This window comes from Crocuta crocuta, unplaced genomic scaffold, assembly GCF_008692635.1.
Source record: "Crocuta crocuta isolate KB4526 unplaced genomic scaffold, BGI_CrCroc_1.0 scaffold149, whole genome shotgun sequence".
NCBI lineage: Eukaryota > Metazoa > Chordata > Mammalia > Carnivora > Hyaenidae > Crocuta > Crocuta crocuta.
Window position 1 is genome coordinate 2,878,423 of NW_027551561.1, and position 20,524 is coordinate 2,898,946.

Consider the following 20,524-nt stretch of genomic DNA (forward strand, 5'->3'; position numbering starts at 1 on the left):
GCACTCACCCCCACGCTTGTCTGCTCTCTACAGCTTCCATGCTTCTTCTAAGTTACTTCTTCCAGCCTTCAGACATTGAAAATAAGTAACACCTTGGCATTAAATCATGTATCTTTCTTCAAAAGAACATTACTAGGGGCACTTGGGGAGGGGTGGCTCAGTCAGTTAAGGGTCTGACTTCAGCTCGGGTCAAGATCTCATGGTTTGAGTTAGAGTCCCGCACTGGGCTCTCTGCTGTCTGCATGGAGGCCACTTCAGATCCTCTGTCCCCCTCTCTTTCTCTCAAAAATAAAGAAACATTATTTTTTTTAATTTTTTTAATTTTTATTTATTTCTAGGAGAGAGAGAGAGAGACAGCGTGAGCAGGGGAGGGTCAGAGAGAGAGGGAGTCACAGACTCTGAAGCAGTCTCCAGGCTCTGAGCTGGCAGTCAGCACAGAGCCCGACGCGGGGCTCGAACCCACGAACCGCGAGATCACGACCTAAGCGAAAGTCGGACGCTTAACCGACTAAGCCACCAGGGCACCCCAAAAATAAAGAAACATTATTAAGGAACGTTATTAAGAAAATTTTAAATAATATCGTCCCCCAGCCAAAAAAAAAAAAATCCATCATTGCCAGTCCTATTTTATGGGCAGAGAACAAATGAGGTGATGACAGGAAAATCGAGGATTTGTAAAATCATAAAGTTGGAAGAGACCTTGAAATCTAGCTCAGTGTCTACGGACAGACGAATGGGTAAGCAAGACGGGGAACACACATGCAATGCGGATATCAGCCTGACAGACGAAGGAAAACCTGACACACGCCACAACGTGGAGGAACCTAGAAGACATGACGTGATGTGAAAGAAGCCAGGCACACAAAGACAAATACTGCGTGGCTCCACTTACGTGAGGTTCCTAGAGTAGTCCAAAGCATAGAGACAGGAGGTAGGATGGTTGATGCCAGAGAGGGAATGAGGAGTTACTGTTTAATAGGTAAGAGAGTTTCAGGTGGGGAAGACGAGAAAGTTCTGGAGATGGACGGTGGTGATGGCTGCATAACTGTGAGTGTCCCTAATGCCACTTAATTGTACGCTTAAAAACAGCGAAAATATTATATACATTCTACCACAATGAAAAATATAACTTTTTAAAAAAGATTTTTAATGCTTATTTTGAGAGAGAGAGCAAGTGGCGGAGGGGCAGAGAGAGGGAGACAGAGGATCTGAGGTAGGCTCCACACTGATAGCAGAGAGCCTGACGTGGGGCTCAAACCCACAAACTGTGAGAACATGAACTGAGCTGAAGTCAGATGCTTAACAGACTGAGCCATTCAGATCCCCCTAAAGATTTTTTATTTAAGTAAGCTCTACACCCAATGCAGGGCTCGTACAGCCCCAAGATCAAGAGTCACATGTTCTACTGACTGAGCCAGCCAGGCACCCCCAAAATATAACTTTAAAAAAAAAAAACACTCATTTCAGGGGCATCTGGGTGGCTCAGTCGGTTAAGTTTACGACTTCAGTTCAGGTCATGATCTCACGGTTCGTGGGTTCGAGCCCCGCGTCGGGCTCTGTGCTGACAGCTAGCTCAGAGCCTGGAGCCTGTTTCAGATTCTGTACCTCCTTCTCTCTCTGACCCTCCCCTGTTCATACTGTCTCTCTCTCTCTCTCTCTCTCAGAAATAAAACATTAAAAAAATAAAAATAAAAAACCCATTTCACTCAACTCTTCCACTTAAAAAATATTTACCACCTGCTACCTACCTTGCTCAAACTTCTATAAGGGGAGCTTGGAATGTAGGTGACTCATATGCCAATCTTCACTGTGATAGCCCCAAACTCCAAGAAGATTAAATATACTTCTTTTTTTTTTTAATGTTTATTTTGAGAGAGAACTCAAGCAGGGAAAGGGCAGAGAAAGAGGGAAACAGGGAAGCCCAAGCAGGCTCCACTGGCAGCGCAGAGCCTGATGCAGGACTTGAACTGATGAACTACAAGATCATGACCTGAGCCAAAGTCGTACGCTTAACCCTCTGAGCCACCCAGGTGCCCTTTTCCTTCTGACTTTAAAGCTGAAAGTTTATATAGACCCTTCCATGGATGAGGAACTGCCTCCGAAAGTAGTGACCTTCCCGTGAGCAAAAGGCCCTCCTTTGTGTTCATGTCATCAAGGTGGCTCCTCCGGTCTTTTCACTTTACTTCAGCCCGTGGTTCGGCTTTGAGCTCTTTCCACTGGACAAATGGGAAAGGGACGAAAGTATGGTAGGTCTTTGTTGCTCATCTGTCTCAAATAACTAAAAGTGACCAGATCCAGAGGGCATGGCTGGCTCAGACAGTAGAGCATGTGAATCTTGATCTTGGGGTCGTGGGTTCAAGCCCCACGTTGGGCGTGGAGCTGACAACTGATTAATCAATCAACAAAATAAAATAAAAGTGACCAGATCCTTTTCCTTTCATCTCTGGCAAATTTTCCCATGCGGAAAAGTCCCTCTGCAAGCAAGCCGGTCAACAGGGTGCAGGTGGAAGAGAGGGAGGAAGGGAAGGAAGCCCTTTTCCTCATTCTCACCTCAAAAACACCAAGCTTTGTTCAGGGATTCCCAGCAAGTTCATATTCCTCACTCTTAGGTACTGAATAGAAAAATGCAGCAATGCTTAGGCAGAGGTCAGCACTTTTTAAATTGTGCCCAACAGGGTCGGTGTTTTCTTTCAGGCAAGGGCCGCACTGGGGAAAATTTTAAAACCAACAATAACAAACCACCTGCCAACTGTGAAACATATGGAGAAGGGAAAATTGGGTGCAAAATGGAAATGGATTTTTCTAAAATGGAGTCAGATGCCCAAAGGGCTCACCAGACAACTCTAGGAATGGTTGCCTCAGTAATCAACAACATACCAATATGTAACAGCAAGCATTTCTCTTTAAAGTGTTTGTGGAAGCATCAAAAGGGGCTGGAAACTGTTTTCGCAAGCCTTCAGTCCATCCCCGAGACAAGCCATGCCCTCTGTCACCACCTTGGCCCACACCCTCTCATTAGCCTCCCAGGCCACCCTTCCCCACTCTGGTTCTCCAACAAAATCATACCAGAATAATTTTCCTTAAATACCACAATCATCATCTCATGCCTCTGCTCAAAATCCTTTAATGGCTGCTTAAATCATCATACATTTGGTGTAAACGTTCTAGCCTGCTTCTCCAGCCCCGCCCTCACGCAGACTTCTATTCCTCTACTCCCAGAAAGGGCCTCCATCCCAGGCCTCCTCAGGATCTGGGTTTGAGTCCCTGGTCTGACTTTTACAGCTGCATGGACCAGAACGCTTTTGGTGACAGGAGGAGGCTGGGGGCACCTGGGTGGCTCATTTGATTAGGCATCCAACTTCGGCTCAGATCGTGGTCTTGTGGTTCACAAGTTTGAGCCCCACGTCGGGCTCTGTGCTGACAGCTCAGAGCCTGGAACCTGCTTCGGATTCTGTGTCTCCCTCTCTCTCTGGCCCTCCCCTGCCCGCGCTCTGTCTCTCTCTCTCAAAAATAAATTTAAAAAAAAAAAAAAAGTGGCTGGATTTTGGACAGGCCTGAGCCTGAAAGCCATCACCATCGCTTGCTAATTTGCACGGCTTGGGCAAATCACTTTGCGTCTCTGAGCCTCAATTTCCTCACTTGAAAAAAAGTGGATTAACGCCACTTAATCACAAGGTTGTTTCGTGGGTAACATGGAAAAGAGCTTGCAAAGCACTGGCCCGGTGCTCCGTCCCCGGCTGGCACATCTTCCCCTGTGTAGGTAAATGTGACTTCCCTCCTCTCGCAGCCCTGTCGTCAGGAATACGCACCGCTGAAGGCGCTCTGAAGACAGTCCGGTGCTGTGCAGAGAGTATGCACTGCGACCACTTGTGAGCTCACCCTGGGAACTCCGTGTGAAATGTCCCTTCTCCCCCTCCTCCCCCCAGGCCACAGCAAACCCTAGCGTCCCTGACTACTCCAAGGGGTCCCAGGCTCGCCTTCCAACTCACACGGCTGAATGCCATCTTCGCTGACCGAGGTGGGGCCTCTCCTCTGTTAGAAGACCATAAACTCCCTGGAACCCGCGCGCCTCACGTTCCTGAATGCCCCCAGGACCTCCCTGTGCAAACCACCCACCCACCCACAGGTGCCCCACGGGCCGCCAGGTACAGACAGAGCACAGAGAGCACAGCGTTCCGAGCTCCTATACCACCCGCGGCCCGTGAGCCTGAAATCATCTGGAGGCCACCCAAGGACCAAACCAGGCCCCTAGATGCCTCGCCTGGCACACACATCTGAACTGTTAACTGGCTAACACCACTTAGAAATCGGAAGAGCCCCCATTTTGTAAACATTTTGGAAGATTTGACCACCCAGGTCTGCAGTCCCGCATGAGCACCCCTCTGAGATGGAGGGTGCTCTCCCCAGGCCCACCACTTCCTATCAGCTCTGCGTGGCACAGAGCGGGGGCAAAATGGAATTGCTTTTTACTCCTAAATCTCTACAGGTTAGGAAATAGAAGTTCCCCGAGAAAGGACAGAGGATTCTAGAAAAACGGGCAAGGAGCATGTTTCTTTGTGGAAGAGAAGATTATTCCTCCATTGTTTCCTAAACACACGAAAGATCCGTGTGGAAATCGGCCACGTGCTTCCTGCGGTTAGGTGACAGGAGGGATCTGTGCTTGGTGGGTCTTAGGGGAACCCCGGGGAATGAAGTTAAACAGTGAAAAGTCAGTGGGCACTAAGGCTCTGGATGTCCTCCCCCAATACAACGAAGAGAGGGGTCCACTAGTGCAGATCATAGGGCCACAGGGCACCAGCCGCCCCAACAGCTCTGTCCACCCTCACCGTCAGGGGCAGCCCTCTCCGATTTGCTCCCACTGCTTATCGCCCAGACGATTTCTTTCTTTCTTTTTTTTTCCCCCCCTCTAGAAATCTTGTCAATTCTGCCCTTTCACAGAAATGCTAATCATTCAGAGATGATCAGCCAATCAGGAGCCACTCTGGGTTGGGTCAGCAAACCACAGGCTGGAAATGTCCCTGGGGTCCTGGGACCTTGGCTGTTTTCACCCTTTGGCTGCTCAAAGGGCTCTTTCTTTGCTGTAGACATTCTTTTCTGGGGTAGAGAGAGACGTGTGTGTGTGTGTGTGTGTGTGTGTGTGTGTGTGTGTGTGTGTGTGTGTCAGGGGAGCAGGTTAACTAAAAGACGACAAGGGGTTGATGGATTCTATGTGCTTGAAAATTCAGAAGCCCATCTTCCAAGAACTGAAGGTTTCAACCACTTTCTTAAATCCTCCCTTTTCTAAGAGAGAGTTTGGTGTGCCTGCCTTATCCAAGTAATACCCAAGCTGAGAAATTCCTGCTAAAGACAGAGGCCATATTCACTTCCCAAATGTACCTTAAAGATGTGCCTAACTGGGTGGTTCAGTTGGTGATGCGTCCGACCCTTGATTTAGGCTCATGATCTCACAGTTTGTGGGTTCGAGCCTGACATCAGGCTCCGTGCTGACGGTGCGGCATCTGCTTGAGATTCTCTCTCTCTGCCCCTCCCTCACTTGCTCATGCTCTCTCACTCTCTCTCTCAAAACAAATAAATAAACCTTAAAAAACATATTAAAAGAAAACCAGGTGATTCTGCCACTTACTAGCTCTGTGGGCCCATCTTTTAATCTCTCTGGACTTCAGTTTCCTCATCTGGGAAATGGGGGTAATAGTACCTACCTCAAAGGTCCTTGTGAAAATAATATGAGGTGGGGCGCCTGGGTGGCTCAGTCGGTTAAGCGTCCGACTTCAGCTCAGGTCATGATCTCACAGTTCATGGGTTTGAGCCCCGCATCGGGCTCGTGCTGACAGCTCAGAGCCTGGAGCCTGCTTCAGATTCTGCGTCTCCCTCTCTCTCCCCTCCCCCGCTTGCACTCTGTCTCTGTCTCTCAGAAATAAATATTAAAAAAAAATTTTAATAAAAAAAAGAAAATAACATGAGGCAGCACGTGTAAGGACTTCCCATTGTGGTGCCTGGCACATGGAAGACACCTCCTTAGGTGACAGCCTTTGTCAGTTACTAGGCAGTTCCAGGGGCAGGTTCTGGGGTCAAAGGCCCAAGCTCCGATACTGCCTCACCAGTATCTGACTTCTCCGCATGACTGGCAAACTACTCAGCCCGACAGGGCCTCCCTCAGCGGCTATGTTGAGACAGGGAAATGGAAGGCACCTCGTGAAAGAAAAGGCTGGCTTTTGCTTCTTGTCCTGCTTCTATTCTTGCGAGGACTTGCACCCCTAGCTGACACATGCCTTAATGGATGTCCACCTTGTAAAGGGCAAGGAGTTAATGATTTCTTTGGAGCCGCCCAGCACATCAAATAACACCTGAGGAGCATCCGGTGAGGTCCCTGTAAACGAAGACCACAGACTCCAAACACCTTGAAGCAAGACCCCTGGCTCCAGGGCGCAGATGACTTGTGGAGGACACTGAGCCCGGCCCCGGACGCCTGAGAGGGCACACCACCGTCCTGGGTACAAACCCCAGACGCCACGCAAAGGCTCGTGCTCCTTTCCTTTCCGAGTCTCCCAGACGCTCTGTCTTTATCTGCTCTCCCTAGATCTTCAATAAACTCTGCTCTTACTTCCTCGCGGCTCTATTTGATTTCCTTCCTGCTCAAAGCCAAGGACCCTCATGGCTGGTCCTGGAGGACCCCCCTCTGGGTCCTCAGACCCCGCCTGCTCACATCAACATCAGAACTTAAATAAACATGTACAAAGCACTGCCAGGGCCTGGCAAAGTGCACACCCCATAAATGAAAGCTGTAATTCTTGTTCTCATCATGATTATTTATTCTCAGCATCCCTTTCTTTTATGTGTCTCTTTCTAGATCACAAAGCACTAGATACTGGAGTATCGTGGCCACCTAAAAGCGTATTAACACTCACAGTCATCAGGGCCTGCCTGAGACGGACCAGAGCTGCGTGACTACTGGGTCTCACACGGGAAAGAAGGGTACATCTCACAGCTACTCTGGACTCCGTATGAATCACTGACTACAAGATCGTACCCACTCACTTTCTTAGACGTTATGGGCAGGCAGAATGGGGTTCCCTTGCAGTCAACTAACTTCATATAGAGCACGTCCTATGTACCAGGCACTGTGGTATATATCCTAGGGACACAATAGTGACAAGCACTGGGAATATGGCTTTTGTTTTTTGTTTTGAGGGAGAGGGAGCGAGAGGGAGAGAGAGAGAGAGAGAGAGAGAGAGAGAGAGAGAATCCCAAGTTGGCTCCATGCTCAGCACAGAGCAGGACACAGGGTGTGATCCCACGACCCAGGGATCATGACCTGTGCTGAAACTAAGAGTCGGACACTCAACCAACTGAGCCACCCAGGTGCCCCGGGCATATGTATTTTCTTTTTTCTTTTTCTTTCTTTCTTTTTTTTTTTTTTTAATTTCTGAGAGAGAGAGAGAGAGACAGTGTGAGCAGGGGAGGGTCAGAGAGAGAGGGAGATACAGACTCTGAAGCAGGCTCCAGGCTCTGAGCTGGCGGTCAGCACAGAGCCCAACGCTGGGCTCGAATCCACAAACTGTGAGATCATGACCTGAGCTGAAGTCGGATGCTTAACCGACTGAGCAACCCAGGAACCCCTGGGCATATTTATTTTCAGAGCTCCCCGGTTGACTCTGAGCATCAACCAGGGTTGAAAAATCACAACTTGATGTTTCACTTGGGATAAGCTCTTGAGGCAAACCTGAGAGAACTAGGTCCCAAGAGCATTCCCTGCCTCTCTCCCCTGTGCTCTGAGGTTGGGAAGTATGTTCCCTATAAGATGGGACCCATTCTTAACAACAGGAAGAACAGAGACTAGGTCTCTGCTCCACTGGCCTCCTTTGCGAGCACTGAGCACTATTGTCTTCCTCAATCAGGAAAAAGGAGGCAAAGGGAGGGCCCTCCCCCTCCACTNAGCAGCAGCTGGGGATAGGTGATGCAGGCAGACATTACCCATCCTTAGGCCCCAGCGTGCAGGCCCAACACCTTGTGATAACAGCCATTTGGCCGGCAGCTTCTGGGAGGAAAATGCTGAAACCAAACAGCTCAACAGCCAGAAGTAATTTGCCCCAAGTATTGGTCCCGCTTGGAGGCAAAACAATTAGTAGGTTGATGACAGCCTGATGCTTGAGAGATCATTTTTTGAAAAAGAAGGGAAAGAAGGGTTGCTTAAAAGAAGCCCTTTAACTCAGAAGGCAGTTCCATCCACCTTACAGATTCAATGCCCTCAGAATACACATCCATCTGTCACAGCAGGGAATCTTTTAACTAGCAAAAGAGCAAGAAAAGGAATTCAGATCAACATCACGGGGCTCCGGCAATAAAAGCTGGTGCCGATTCACCCCTTTCCCTCGAGGCAGGAAAGAATCAAGGAAGAATTTCAAAATCTTTTCATACAATTAAAGAAAGGGATCCGGTGGGGGAAGGGAGCAAGGACAGAGATCAAGAAGCTTAAGGTTTGCTATTCTAAGCTCAAAATAAATCCCGGTAAAAAAAGGACTAGAACGTGTGATTTTTTTTTTTTTTTAAAGATCTAATCTAAGGCAGGAACAGTACTGAGTGTCTGTGGGAGGGTGGGCTGAGCAAACTGTCAGGCCAGTACCAATCTTCTCACCCCTCTTGCAGCCCCCCAAACAAAAGCAGAGTTTGTCCCATCCTTCCAGAAGTTTACCGTCTTGAATTACAGCTTTCGAATAATTCAGATTCCACTCTTAACAAATTTCAGAGATGGGAGGCAGATTACAAAGAAACCCCAGGAAAACATATCCAAAGAATTGTATGCAACCAATATGGTAGCAGAGAAAAGGAGGCGGCGATATGGTAACCTTGGCCCAAGGGGACCAGCAAATGACACACCGAACCAGCAAAGAGGGCTCCATCAGAAACACACGCTCAGGACTTCCCAGAATGATTTTAGCATCCACTGTTGTCAACGATCGCTTTCTAGAAGTCTCTTACATGGATCTTTTATGAAGCAAAAGCAAAGTCAAATGGGGAGATCCCTAGTGCTGTGTGTTATAAAAAGCATTTCCTTGGCAAAACCAATTAAGTTCTTTGCCAATACACATCTGCTGGCTACTGGGCAGTGTCAAGGTCTACAGGTATTAGGACTGGCAGCCCCGGGTTGGGCTGTTTTGGGCATTTCGTTTCAGTAGAGCACTTCGACATTTTGGTTTGTCCTCCTCAGAAAACGTTTTTCTTAAATCAGTGACAAAAACGCATGTATGCTAACATATGTTAATACACACACGTTTATAAAATGGATCTCCGCCCCCAAAAAGCTTTTTTACTTATTTCAAGATTTGCTAGCTCACCGCTTACGCGATTAGAACTTTCTTAACAATCACGGAGTTGGAGGTAAGGGTTGTAACCACAGCACTGAGGACCCAGACTGCCGTTTCTACTGCCTCTTCTCTCTGGGGAGATGGCCAAGCTCTCTTTCTGCAGACATGTGTGGTTAAATCCAGAGTCTTTTTCAATAAATACATTTTAAAAATGTGAGCCAGGGGGTGTCTGTCAGCTGTGGGGAAACAAACCTCCTGCTACAGGCCCTCTCGCGGGGGGGCGGGGGGGGCTGGCAACCCCACTTCCATGTATGGAAGTGAACGAAAGCAGTAAAACCTCAGGCATGAGTCTGGGCAGGGCTGGGGGTGGGGGCAGCATTCCTCACCGTAAAGCAAGTCCTGGTCCACAGGGATGGGCTACACCGGCCCTTCCTCCCTGCCCTTGGCCTGGGGTCCTGCACATTCACCAGTGGCATGGCCGCAAGGGCAGAAATGATGGGAAGCACCAAACCAATGGGCACCCAGGAAGTGGAGGTTCATCTACTCAGCGCACGGGAGGAGCCAGGCCGTCCCGGGAGCACAGGCTGAGCCCTGAAAACCACTGCTACTCGGCTCCCGCATACGCTGACCTCAGCGCGCTGGAATGCAGAATTCTCCACAATTCGCCATCCATCACCATTGCTCCCACAGGCTTGCGCTGAAGGAACGGTAGATTTCTTTGTGTGCTCTCAAAGACTCACGACTAAGGGTGAAAGGGCAGTTACCCCCTTCTGGCCAGCGCAAGTGTGGAAGTTACAAAAAAGTTTAGGACAGGGCGCCTGGGTGGCTTAGTCGGTTAAGCGTCCGACTTTCGCTTAGGTCATGATCTCGCAGTTCGTGGGTTCGAGCCCCGCGTCGGGCTCTGTGCTGACTGCCAGCTCGGAGCCTGGAGCCTGTTTCAGTCTGTGACTCCCTCTCTCTCTGACCCTCCCCTGCTCACGCTGTCTCTCTCTCTCTCCTAGAAATAAATAAAACATTAAAAAAAAAAGTTTAGGACCCCCTGGGGCGTGGGCACAGGGCCTGAAGCCCTGAAGGTGTCATTCACTACGTGACTGGGGTAAGTTACTTCACGGCTCTGTGCCTCAGTAGCCTCATCTGTACAACGGGTTTAAGAACAATAGGTACCCCCATGGGACCGTTGTATGACGCCTGTAGTGCTGTGCCTGGTACAAAGTACGTGGTACAGAACGTTGATACTGTTTCTCACAATAATAAAGTGTAGAAATTGCTTACTGAAGATTTAGAGCACCCTTCCTAAGTGTAGAAGTCCAGGTGGTACCTTTCAAACTTTACTGACATTTCATGTTCAAACAGTTGCTCACCGCCTCTGTGACAGACCTCCCCTTGGCTCTGTGATGCCCCCACTCCTGCTCCTCTCTCTGTTCCTTTGCCATCCTGTCCCCAGATCCCTGCTGTGCTCCGCGGGACCCGCCCTCAGGCTACCTTCTCTTTCCAGGGAAATCTCAGTCCCTCTCCGGGCTCTATTTGCTGGTGACTCACTGACCTAACTCTGCAGATAACTAACCATCTCAACCTGCTTCTACTCTCTTCTACCTTGCCTTCCTTCCATTTCCCCTGTCTCAGCCGGTGACATGCCTTCCTGTCTCATCCATCCTGTCTTAGCTCAGGCTGCCACTGACCAAATACCAGAGCCTGGATGACATTAACAGCAGACACGGATTTCTCACGGCTCCGGAGGCGGGAAAGTCCAAAACCAAAGTGCTGGAAGATGTGGTGTCCGCTGAGAACGCTCATCCGGGTCTGCAGACCACTGCCTCACATGGGGGTGTGGGGAGGGCACTCTCCAGTCTCCTCATGAGGACCCTGATTCCATGATGAGGGCTCCACCCATGACCTCATCGAAACCTAATTACCTCCTAAAGCTCCCATCTCCTAACGCCATCACCTGGAGGGGCTAAGGCTTCAACACATACACTTGGGAGGGACATAAATACAGGCACACCTCGTTTTACAGCACTTTACTTTATTACATTTTGCGGACATTGCATTAAAAAATTGTTTTAACTGGGGCGCCTGGGTGGCTTAGTGGGTTAAGCGTCCGACTTTCGCTTAGGTCATGATCTCGCGGTTCGTGGGTTCCAGCCCCGCATCGGGCTCTGTGCTGACTGCCAGCTCAGAGCCTGGAGCCTGTTTCAGAATCTGTGACTCCCTTTCTCTCTGACCCTCCCCTGCTCACGCTGTCTCTCTCTCTCTCTCTCCTAGAAATAAATAAAACATTAAAAAAAAATTGTTTTAACGTTTATTTATTTTTGAGAGCGTGAGTTGGGGAGGGGCAGAGAGCGAGGGAAACACAAAATCCGAAGCAGTCTCCAGACTCTGAGCTGTCAGCGCAGAGCCTGACGCGGGACTCGAACCCACAAACTCTGAGATCATGACCTGAGCCCAAGTCAAATGCTTAACTGACTGGAAACACCTAAGTGCCCCCAGACTTTGCACTTTTTAATAACTGAAGGTCTGTGGCAAGCCTGTGTTGAACAAGTCTATTGGCGCCATTTTTCCAACAGCATTTGCTCTCTCTCTGTGTCTCTGTGTCACATTTTGGCAATTCCTGCAATATTTCAAACTTTTCCGTTATTACTATATTTGAATTGCTGCAATCTCATGACAAAAGTTTAACGGATGAAGAGCTGCTTCTTAAGGATGAGCAAAGAAAGTGGTTTCTTGAGGGGCACCTGGGTGGCTCAGTCGGTTAAGCCTCCAACTTAGTCTCAGGCCGTGATCTCACGGTTCTTGAGTTCGAGTCCTCCACTGGGCTCTGTGCTGACAGCTCGGAGCCTGGAGCCTACGTCGGATTCTGTGTCTCCCTCTCTCTCTGCCCCTCCCCCACTCACACTCTGTATGTGTCTCTCTCTCAAAAACAAATAAACATGAAAAAAATTTTCTTAGAAAGTGGTTTCTTGACAGGGAATCTACTCCTAGTAAAGATGCTGTGGAGATGTTGAAATGACAACGAAAGGGTTGTGACTATCAGGTGAACTTGGCTGAGAAGCAGTGGCAGTGTCTGAGAGGAGGAACGTCACACGCCACAGAGAGACTGTTCACGAAAGGATGTGTCCATTGACGCAGCAAATCTCACTGTTGTCTTATTTTGAGAAACTGCCACAGTCACCCCGGCCTTCAGCACCCAGCACCCTGCTCAGTCAGCAGCTGTCAACACGGAGGCCAGACCCTCCAGCAGCAAAACGATTATGACTCGCTGAAAGCTCAGACAGGGTCAGCATTTTTTGCCCATAAAGCATTTTTAATTAAGGCACGTGCATTTTTTAGACGTAATGCTAACTGCACCCTTAACAGGCCACAATATAGTGGAAGCATAACTCTTATATGCGCTGGGAACTGAGAAAATTCATTTGAGCCACTTTCTGGTGGTGGTCTGGAACAGAACCTGCGGCGTCTCCACAGGACGGCTGTCTCCGGTCCATGGCAGCCTCTGAAGCCACGACGACAGCCACGGATCCGTGCGATCGTATCTCCAAATGCTGCTCGGATCCNGTCTAGTAGAAACACGGACGGCTCCCCACTTACCAATGGCTTGAGTTTTTGACTTTCCGATGGTGCCAAAGTGACATGCATTCGGTAGAAATCCTACTTCAGATTTTGAATCTGGCGCTTTCCCTGGTCTGGCGATATGTGGTATCTCTCCTGAGGCGCAACGAGCCACAGCAACCCGCCAGCCACGTGATCACGAGGGTGAACACACCAATATACCCACAGCCATGCTACACTCATCCAACCATCGTTGTCTTTTTTTAAACTTTCAGTACAGTATGTAATCAATTACATGAGACAGTCAACACTTTATTATAAAATGGGCTTTGTGCTAGAGGACTTTGCCCAACCGTAGGCCAATGTAAGTGTTCGGAGCATGTGTAAGGTAGGCTCGGCTCAGCTCTGATGTTTGGCAGGGTCAGTGTATCAAATGCATCTTCGACTAACGATATTTTCAACTTACGATGGGGTTTATTTATCAGAACAATCTACATGCAATTTGAAGTTTTTCAGTAGCCACATTAAAAAGGTGAAAAAATCAGGGTCACCTGGGTGGCTCAGTCGGTTAAGCATTCAACTCTTGGCTCCAGCTCAGGTCACGATTTCGTGGTTTCATGAGTTGTAGCCCTGCTTACAGCACAGAGCCCGCTTGGGATTGATTCTCTCTCTCTCTGTCCCTTACACTTGCACATGTGCACTCTCTGTCTCTCAAAATAAGTATTTTTAAAAAGAGTAGAAAGAATCAGGTGAAATTAATTTTAACATCTTTTTTTAATTTTTTTTTAATGTTTTATTTATTTCTAGGAGAGAGAGAGAGAGAGACAGCGTGAGCAGGGAAGGGTCAGAGAGAGAGGGAGTCACAGACCGAAACAGGTTCCAGGCTCTGAGCTGGCAGCCAGCACAGGGCCCGACGTGGGGCTCGAACCCACGAACCGCGAGATCATTACCTAAGCGAAAGTCGGACGCTTAACCGACTAAGCCACCCAGGCGCCCCAATTTTAACATATCTTATTTAACCTAATATATCCAAAAGTTTGTCATTCCAACATACAATTGATATATAAAAAAAGTATTAAGGAGATATTTTACATTCTTTTTTGGTACCAGGTCTCTGACATTCAGTATATATTTAACATGGCAAATCTCCGTTAGGACCAGCCACATTTCAAGGTACTCGCTGTCACACATGGCTAGAAGTTACTGGACAGTGTGGCTCTGGTCTCTTTCCCTCGTGTTCATTGTCCACACAGCTACCATGGTTATCTAATCAGATCACGGAAGGTCCCTTCTTAGAACCCATCAGTGGCTCCCATCAGGTCACAGCCCTGCTCCCTAACGTCCCTTCATTTTCTGCCCCCTACTTGCCCAGCCAGCCTCATTCCTCACCATTCACTCCCACCTCTCATGTTAGGCTCCAGCAATGGGGACCTGCAAAATGCAGACTGTATGACAATAAGTACTGTATGATGCTAATTTTGTTTTAATCATATGTATGCCTACATATCTGTAAAACGTGTGACACTACAGATGACAGGTACACATCTGCATAGGAAAAAAACTCCAGAAAGACAGGCACCGAAATGCGAACAATAACGATCTCTGGTTGGTGGAATCTGGACAATCTCAAGCATTTTTCCGCACGTTTGTATTTTCTCTCTCTCTTTTTTTTTTATAGCCACACAATTAGAAAGGTGGTGGGGATACAGGCACTTGCTGAAGGCGAGCGCACTGAAGCCAAGCGGTATTATAGAGGCTGCGTGTTCACCATGATATATTGGAAAAATGGATACGATCAATACTCATGAATTCTGTATTTCTAAGTTGGCCTACTCGTTCAAATTTACTTGTAACCCCCAAATCAACCTAGTGACGCCTCTGCGGTCATTCACAGACCTGCACTGCTGAGGAATCTGAGTCACCTGCCACACGGGTCCCAGCGGAGGTCAGCCTAGACAACACTCTGCCTTCTTGTTTGAGCTCATACTATAAACAAGTGTCCTTTTCATGGTCTGTTTAGTGCCACATTTTTCACATTTTTGTGCCTTCTGTTGGTGATTTCGCTGCTTAAAATGGCCCCCAAGCATAACGCTGAAGTGCTGTCTGGTGTTCTGAGCACGAGAAGGCTGTGCTGTGCCTTAACGAGAAAATGTGTGTGTGACGTAAGCTTCGTTCAGACACGGGTTACACTGCTGTGGCCGTTCAGTTCAGTATCCCCGAACTGACCGTATGTGCTGAATAAGGCATCTTGAAGCAGAGACACGGAAGAAACCAGTTTTGCGCGTGGTCACCGTGGACAGCAAACCAGAGTCCAGCTTCAGTAAGACTGTGTTGGGTTTCTGCAAAGTATTTTAAAGCACACAAACAGGATTCCTTTTCTTTAAGTTTATTAATTTGAGAGGGAACATGTGGGAGAGGCAGAGAGAGGCAGAATCTCAAGCAGGCCCCGCACTGGCAGCACAGAGCCCGATGCGGGGCTCGAACTCACGAACCGTGAGATCATGCCCTGAGCCGAAGTCATGAGTCGGACTTGATTAACTGAGCCACCCAGATATTTCACTAATAAGAACTGGCTTCAGGGCTGATTCCCACTCCTAAGGTTCAGCACATCTAAATCCTCCCTCTAGTAAAATAGCGGGTTCGGCCCAGCAGCCCCCCATTTCCAAACCGGAGGCCGACGCCAAGTACGCGTCCAGGTAGGGCTGCCCTACTCTGGCTTCCATCTTACTGCTCAGGTTGGAATGAACTCCTGGAAGCCAGGGGCAAATTCCCGCGACCCCAGGCCCCGCGGCAAGGTACCCAGGGTTCACGTCCCCGCTATCCCTCAACACGGGAAGGGCGCTAACTGCCTGGATGGCCCCGAGATAACACGCCTCCTCTCCCTTCCCCGCTGGCCCAACAGGAAAAAATACTGCGGCCGCCGAGTCATCTGAATGGAATTTCTCTTTCACACTCAGGAGCCTCATCAGCCTGGACTCACGAATTGAAACACCTGGCTCCGTTTAAATTCCTTTCTTTCCATCTCACATATTTCAGCCCTGGTGATCCGCTTCTGGAGTGCTCGGTGCTGTTGTTCACTGAAGAAACGTGTTTGCTTTCTCAGCGATGAGTTACAGCCACTTGAGGCTCTCCACCCAGGAGGTCTGACCCTGACCGGCACCCCGGGCCCTGACCCCCGCCCTTCCCCAGGAAAGTGGCTCTGCTCTCAGGAACAGGCTCCTGGGACCAGGAGAATCGCAGTCGTGGTGTCTCCAGGCCAAAATACACAAAATCACTCGGGAAAAACAGGACTGTGGCATTTCCCTCTTTTCAGGATGCTTATCTCTCTGTGCTGCGAGCAAACTTTGGCCAAGTCTCACGGACACCGGCAGGCCATTTTTAAAAGCGCTACCGGGAAGAGTGGGGCGCCTGGGTGGCTCAGTCAGTTGAGCGCCCGACTTCGGCTCAGGTCACGATCACACGGTTTGTGGGTTCGAGCCCCGCATCGGGCTCTGTGCTGATAGCTCAGAGCCTGGAGCCTGTTTCAGATTCTGTGTCTCCCTCTCTCTCTGCCCCTCCCCACTTGTGCTCTGTCTCTCTCTGTCTCAAAAATAAATAAAACCAAAAAAAAATTTTTTTTAAAGCACTACCACGAAGAGAGGGGCACCTGGGTGGCTCAGGGGGTTCAGCATTCGACTTTGGCTCAGGTCATGCTCTCACACCTTGTGGGTTCGAGCCCCATGTCGGGCTCTGTGCTGACAGCTGGGAGCCTGGAGCCTCCTTCAGATTCTGTGTCTCCCTCTCTCTCGGCCCCTCCCCCACTCACACTCTGTCTCTCAAAAATAAACCTTAAAAAAAATGTAAATTTTAGACCTCTACCAGGAAGAGTATCAAGGAATCTCACCGACCCGGCAACAGGGAACCTGGGGCCGAGAGGCTGGCCATCAGTGTAGCTGCCCCCTCTCCGGGCCTCAGTTTCCTCAACTGTAAAAGAATGGAGTTGCTGCATAATCCCCACCATCTTCCCAGTGTGACATTCAGAGACCCCACTGCCCAGTGTTCTACAAGAAGGGCCTTTGCTTCAGTATGATGCAAGCACAAATATACAGGAGAACATAGATCTGTTTAACTTTGAGACTCGCTTCTACACTTGAAATTCTATTCCTCATTCTACCTGACTCCTGCCGACCCTTTAATTCTAGGTCCCAACCTACTCATTCATTCTTTCAACAAATATCTGTGCCCAATAATCATTAACAAGTTATACCAAATGCATTAAGGACGACTACATAATGATGAGCACAGAGTCCCTGTCCTCAGGAACATTCCGGTCAGGGGGAATAACAGCCACCACCTCCGGACCAGCTCCCACGTGCCACCCAGTACGCTAAGTGTTTTTTTTTTTTTTTTTAATATTTTTTATTTATTTCTGGGAGAGAGAGAGACAGCGTGAGCGGGGGAGGGTCAGAGAGAGAGGGAGTCACAGACTGAAACAGGCTCCAGGCTCTGAGCTGGCAGTCAGCACAGAGCCGGACGCGGGGCTCGAACCCACGAACCGCGAGATCATGACCTAAGCGAAAGTCGGACGCTTAACCCACTAAGCCACCCAGGCGCCCCGCTAAGTGTTTTTTAAATTCTTCGTCATCTCGAACCTCCACAGCCATCCAGCAAGGAAGGTACTACAATCATTCCCACTTCACAGATGGGGAAACAGGCTTGCAGAGGTTAAAATGACTCGCCCCAAATCTCAAAGCTAGAGAATAGGAGAGGTCTGGGCCAAGGTCATCTACGAGGGGGGGTCAGCCTTTCTGGCTGCCGGCTGCCGAGGTCACGGGACTCTGTTCTCAAAGCTTCTGTTGGTAGCCCCATCCCTATTAGAATCAACTCGCTGGGGGCGCCTGGGTGGCTCAGTCGGTTAAGCATCCAACTTCGGCTCAGGTCATGATCTCACCGTTCGTGGGTTTGAGCCCCGCATCAGGTTCTGTGCTGACAGCTCAGAGCCTGGAGCCTGTTTCAGATTCTCTTGTCTCCCTCTCTCTCTGCCCCTCCCCCACTCGTGCTCTGTCTCTGTCTCAAAAATAAATAAAAAACAAACAAAATTAAAAAAAAAAAAAAAGAATCAACTCCCTGAACACTGCCCTACAGAGACCCTAAGCTTACACATGTATACCATGCCTTATCTCCCCAGGAAAATTAAAAATGCCTTTGACACCAGGGACTTTGTCATTAATTTCTCTGCATGCTTGATACTGCCTGAGATAAATGAGAGACTCAAAAAACATGTGACTGACCGAAGCCGGGCAGTGTCAATACAAAGCAATGGAAAGCGAAGGCTTGGTTTTGTAATATGAGCACATAGCAAGTGAGAAATCCAGATCAAGAGCTTCTTGGTCTCAGTCATGGCTCCCCCCTCTCCCCAACACTGTACAGTAGTGGGAAGCTCCCCAAGGGACTTCTTCTCCTTTATTTCACAAACAGAAACCATGAACCTGGGGTTCTTCTTTATGATCTAATGAAGCCTACAGAAAATGTACTTCTGCAACCTGGCCCACGACGGGGTTCTTGGGTTTGAGTCTGGCCCTCTTCGGTGTGAAGGCATCTGTTTCTTACTACCTGGCGTGTCTGGAAGCCAGACCTTCTTTTCTCATTCCAAGCCCAGCAATGTTCCCCTGAGCAGGGGAAGCCTCGGCACTCATCAGTTTCCAAACAGGCACTGTCTCTTCACCCTCCTCTCCTGGGCTGGATCAAATGAACTTTCTCCTTCTCAACTTTCCCCTTCATTCCCGCATGGTTATTTATATCCAGAATATCTTTCTTTAATAATCCACCGGACTACCCTCCCCCTCATTTGAAAAGGTCACTTGCAAGTTATTCTTTCCAGAAAGCCTTTCTTGAAGCAGGTTGCCGCAAGCTGATTCTTTCCCCCATGTTACTTCTTTGCTCAGTAAGACGGCGACTGTGAGGGGCGCCTGGGTGGCTTAGTCGGTTAAGCGTCCGACTTTCGCTTAGGTCATGATCTCGCAGTTCGTGGGTTCGAGCCCCGCGTCGGGCTCTGTGCTGACTGCCAGCTCAGAGCCTGGAGCCTGTTTCAGAGTCTGTCACTNTCAACTGCCGAGGAGACAGAAAGCGGGTAAGAGACCCTACACGAAAACACAGCGTTCACAAACGACACACACACTCTTTCCAGGCCAGAGCGCCGTCATCTCCTCACATATGTTTTCATTACACAAGTGACTGCGTTCCAAACATTTGTAAATCCGAGACCCACCACCATAGACACCACTATCCCCACATAATGATAAGCGATTTGGGGCATTTACTGCAGTCTTTCTTCTTATGCGTCTGTTTAAACAGTGTTGTACTGTAATCACGGTATCTGTGTAATCGGGGATCTTGCTGTTCTGAATACAATATCTGAAGTATAGTTCTGGGTTCCAGCAAAGGTCATTAACTCCATTTTTAATAGCTGTTCGACAGGATCCTGAGTACTGTAATTTACTTAACCATTCCACGATGAACATTTAGAGTGCTTCCAATGTCTTACTATTATCACACAGTTTAAAGGATACCTTCACGAAGGTAAGGCGAGGCAAGAATCATTACACTTTTGTTCTGACCTATAGGACATACATTTATTCTGCATTTATGACTAATTGCTCAGAAAATATTCCCGCTTCTAAACTAACACTCATTTCCTTTCCATTCTGAAGTCAAGTCCTTATTTATTTACTTATTTACGTTTTTAGAAAGAGACAGCATGAGTAGGGAAAGGGCAGAGGAAGGGGGAGAGAGAGAATCTTAAGCAGGCTCTATGCCCAGCGCAAAAGGCTGACACACGGCTCCATGTCACGACCGTGAAATCATGATCTGAGCTGCTTAACCGTCTGAGCCACCCAGGCGTTCCAAGTCCCTTTTTAAAGTTCACTGGATCTTTGCAAAGTCTGCCTTTCATAAGTTCTATCATCTATTTAATAAACCTATTTAATTCCCATAGCAACCTTTTGATTTTTTATAAGCAACTTGCATCCATGAACTCCAACTGAATGAGTTATAAGTTTTCTCAGCTTCCTCACATAGAAATGAATAAGGAATGTTCAGAGGAAACGGGAAAAGTTGTGTGTGATATTTAGTAAGATGACTTTTGATGTAATATTTGTACATATTTCTCAAAACAACAGATGCATTCCAAAGATGTTGTCAAGGAGTTTTTCTAAGTGGAAGAAACCACATTTTGAATCTCTCAGGAGCTCACAACCTACAACAATCTGGCCTAATAAAATAAGCCTTCTGTAATGAAAATAACAGATATAATCCCTTACTTTATCTATTTCATAACCTTGGATTCTGGTGGTGATGGATTTTCTAAAAGTACAGCACACTCAGTAAATAAAAACTTATATTAAATACAGGTTTGCCTAACACTAGTCACCACAAAAGACACAGCATAATACAAGTGCCCGGCTTGGGGACGTCTTTTGTCCCTGTATAAATCCAAATACTCTTGGAAGGGAAGAATGACAGCTCAGAGAATGAACCTCTTAATTTATCCAAACGGCAGGGTGCAGCAGTGGAAATTCCAGACGCTGTCTTCTCAGTGCTTTATGTCAGTTCTAGAGGGGCCCCTCTCCAAGGACAGGGAAAGCTGCTTTCAAAGGTCTCCTTAGCCCACCATACTCAGCGAACACATCAGGCTAAGT

General features: G+C 48.3%; 1 protein-coding gene across 1 annotated transcript in view; it reads right to left on the reverse strand.

Moving 5' to 3' along the window:
- Positions 1-20,524, reverse strand: part of NXN (nucleoredoxin) — a 159,869-nt gene that overhangs the window by 123,352 nt on the left and 15,993 nt on the right. The gene's annotated exons all lie outside the window — the stretch shown is intronic.